This window comes from Dysidea avara, chromosome 3, assembly GCF_963678975.1.
Source record: "Dysidea avara chromosome 3, odDysAvar1.4, whole genome shotgun sequence".
NCBI classification, from domain to species: domain Eukaryota; kingdom Metazoa; phylum Porifera; class Demospongiae; order Dictyoceratida; family Dysideidae; genus Dysidea; species Dysidea avara.
The window spans coordinates 6,508,471-6,511,963 of record NC_089274.1 but is presented as its reverse complement, the minus strand read 5'-3'; the positions used below and the strand labels follow the sequence as shown (position 1 = coordinate 6,511,963).

General features: G+C 39.4%; 1 long non-coding RNA gene across 1 annotated transcript; it reads right to left on the bottom strand.

Annotated features, from left to right (window-relative positions):
- Window positions 1-1,053: 1,053 nt before the first annotated feature.
- On the bottom strand, window positions 1,054-3,023 carry LOC136249116 (uncharacterized). The gene is made up of 3 exons (XR_010698050.1): window positions 2,893-3,023; window positions 1,238-1,334; window positions 1,054-1,177 (listed from the first exon to the last, which is right to left on the bottom strand). It is a non-coding gene; the product is annotated as an uncharacterized lncRNA (long non-coding RNA).
- Between the last annotated feature and the right edge of the window lie 470 nt (window positions 3,024-3,493).

Genomic DNA, 3,493 nt, shown 5'->3' with positions numbered 1-3,493 from the left:
AGCTACAGCAAAAGTGAGAGTACTTCTGTTCCCATTAACCCAGTTGATGCAAATATTAGTGGAGTAAGTGATACTAATTATCAGGACTGCTGACGGGGGCAACTGGTGAAATTTTCCCTGGGTCTCAGGTCCCAAAGCTACATTTACTGTAGTTATAGGGCCCCACATTCTTGATTAGCCACAGGCCCCCTAAATTTTCTTGGCGGCCCTGCTAACTAATTATAATTCCACTTCACTGACATGATTAGATATAATTTCCATCAAACAAACCAACTACTGGGGTCACAAACTTAACCCATGACATTCACGTGCAAGCCAGATAGCTACTCATGTAGTCTCAGAGCATGCAACTAACCAACAATTGCAGCTTAAACTGTCACACCACATAGACTACATTCAATTTCACAAGCCACTATTTGTGACACGGTGTCACAGTGATATGTGTTTCCCCGCGTTTTGTGTTCCTCGCACACATATCACTAGGGATCCGTGTTTCCCCGCACACATATCACTAACTGGCTAGCAATCTACAAGTCACAGTGATATGTGTTTCCCCGGGTATTATGTTCCCCAGGTAAAAGCGTTACTCGCTCACATATCCCTAGGGATGCGTGTTTCCCTGACGTTCAGTTTCGAAGTGCATGTACGTAGCTATACTGTTTTTGCTTTGCTGCTTCTACTACTGCTACTAGCCACTGCTGCCCCTTTTCCTGCTGCTATACTACTTGTCTACTAGCTGCGCCAGCTACTATATGCAGGATCTGAACTCCTTTTGCTGCTATACTTAGACTACTGCTTGCATGTTGCTGCTACTGCTATAGCTACTGCTTATACTGCTCCAATACTTGCTGCTACCACCATAGCTATACTATATACTTGCCACTATACTACCAGCTGCTATTCTATGCTTGGTGCTACTATAGCTAACACTTGCTAGTACAACTATACTATACTTGCTACAATTTGTACTATAGTACTGAAGTGAAGACAAATATATATGAGAATGGATTGGAAGTGGAGAACTAACACACATTCAATAATAAAAATTAAATTAGCTACTATACTGTCTTATATAATGTTTTCTGCAAATAGTTTGATGGAATTCTATATAAACAGTATATAGAATTTGGCTTCAGCCATTTCCAAATAGCATGTGAGTCCATTTGTCACATTTCACCTGTGAAGAGAAAACAAGAACAACTTAGCTAAATCCAACACTCACATTATGCTGGCATACCCAATCATAATAGTATGGATGGCTTAAACTTCATCTCCTGCATGCTCTGCACATAACATTTTCTTGTCCATGCAGATATCTTGCAATGGATTCATACCTGTACAGTAAAGTGACTTTGAAAGTACATAACTGACTGGAAAATCTGTAAAACAAAAATCTGAGATCTCTCAGATATAAAATCTCTTAAGTATAGTCTAAAGCTCCCAGGTGAAAGTCTCTCAGGTAGTCACATAGCTTTTAAGTAAAAATTCTCAAGTACTGAAATATCTCTATAAAGTAGAATTTCTCAAGTAGTCAAAAGCCTCTCAAGTGAAAAGCTCTCAAGCATAGTCTAAAATTTCTCATCAAATACCTAGTCACTCAAGTAAAATCTCTTAAGCAGAGTCTCTTAAGTAGTCAAAAATCTCTAAGCTGTTCTCAAGCAGTTTGAGTAACTAAAGTCTCTTAAGAACTTGAAAGTCTCACTATCAGTTGAAAGTAAAATATCTCGAGTTGTCCAAAACCTCTCAAGGAAACTCAATTTAAGCACTCTGGTATAGTGTAAACCTTGCATGTCCAGTGAAAATCTTTCAAGTATATAGCTAAAAACTACTTGAATATAAACTTAGCATGCATGCATGCACACAAGTATTAGCTCAATGTACACAGCTAATGCATACAAGATATACAATGTGCAGTGCAGCTCTTAGAATTGCACTGAATTAAGACCAACTGCTTGTCTATTGGTAGCACATTCTATTGTAGCTTATAGATTCACAGACAGCACATAACATGTAGCAGGGTTACCCGGTAGATGAATCGTATTTTGTGTGCCAAGAAACAGAGAATTAACCAAATATGGAGGAGACTGAGTGTGGTGCTTGACTAGACATTACATGGGTAGCCTGCATGCAGTTTGAATCCTGGGGTAGGAGAGATTTTCCTTTCTTTGGCCCATTTTCTGTTCATCTTATTGTCTGCGTTATAAGTATGTCAAAGTCTACATGTTTTAGCTCAAAGGTTGCAGCCACACTAGTCGCTATCAGATCTTCATGCAGGACACTGTAAAGTAAAAGTAAAAAGTTAAATTGCTTCATCAAGAATGTAAAATATACAATTTAAATTCGGTTTCAGCTATACACAAAACACCAGTAGTAGCAAGCAGTATAGCAAGTTAGCAACAGTAGCAACTGCAGTAACAGCAAGCATGTATATCTAGTGTAATAGTAGCAATACTAGCATCTAGCAGTATAAGTAGTAGCTATGTAGCAGTAAAAATAGCATGAGTATAGACCTATATATAATAGATCTATAGCTACAGCTAGTAGCAGTAGAGGTAGTAAGCAGTGACTGCAGTATAGTAACAGTAGACTATAGTAGCATGCAGCTATAGTACTAGCAGCAGTAGTTAGTACTGTGACGCGTGCTATAGAGCAGCAGTAGCTAGCTAGTCGACTCGTAGTATAGCTATCAGCAACAGAATTTAAACGCGGGTGTTAGGCGTGGTAGCTATAAAAACTGAGAAACTGGAAGGGAAACATATATCACTAGCACCTTTGCCAGGGAAACACGCATCCCTAGTGATATGTGTGCGGGGAAACACGGATCTCTAGTGATATATGTGCGGGGAAACACGAAACTCGGGGAAACACATATCACTGTGACACCGGTCTTACGATCACTCCCAGCTAGTCTGGCCTCGTGCAGTCATCCCATGGCCACGTGTTGCGAGAAGACGTGCCATGTTGAGGAAGGAAATGTTCATCCACGTAGCTGTCTATAGAGTTCACAATATCGTGAGGAATACACTGCATGGTTATTAAGGCTCAAACGATTAGCCGAATATTCGGATTAATATTCATTTGCTTTGTAGCCGAATAATAAAATTAACAAACGATTATTCGCTCATGATCATTTATATGGTGACACGTGATTAGCTGTCAGTAATTAACCATAGAATTAACAAGCTGAAGTGATGTTAATGAAAGTAACAGAAAGGAAAGGACTATGGTAATAAAGCGAAGAGTAGTAATAGAATTAGGCAGCCACTAATTGGTGAAGATGTACTAATTCCACGGTGAATCGGCGTAAGCGCAAGACTTCGTACGGATTTGTGGCTTACTCCAGGTGCTTCTACTTTGTTATAATCACTTTCTATCACAGTATCGCTGTGATAATCCTTTCAGAAAGAGAATTATGGCATCTCTTTCTTTAATAGTAAAGTTATTCATACGAAGCCACAAAGCTGTTTGTGGGCTTCTTGGTAGTGGCCACCTT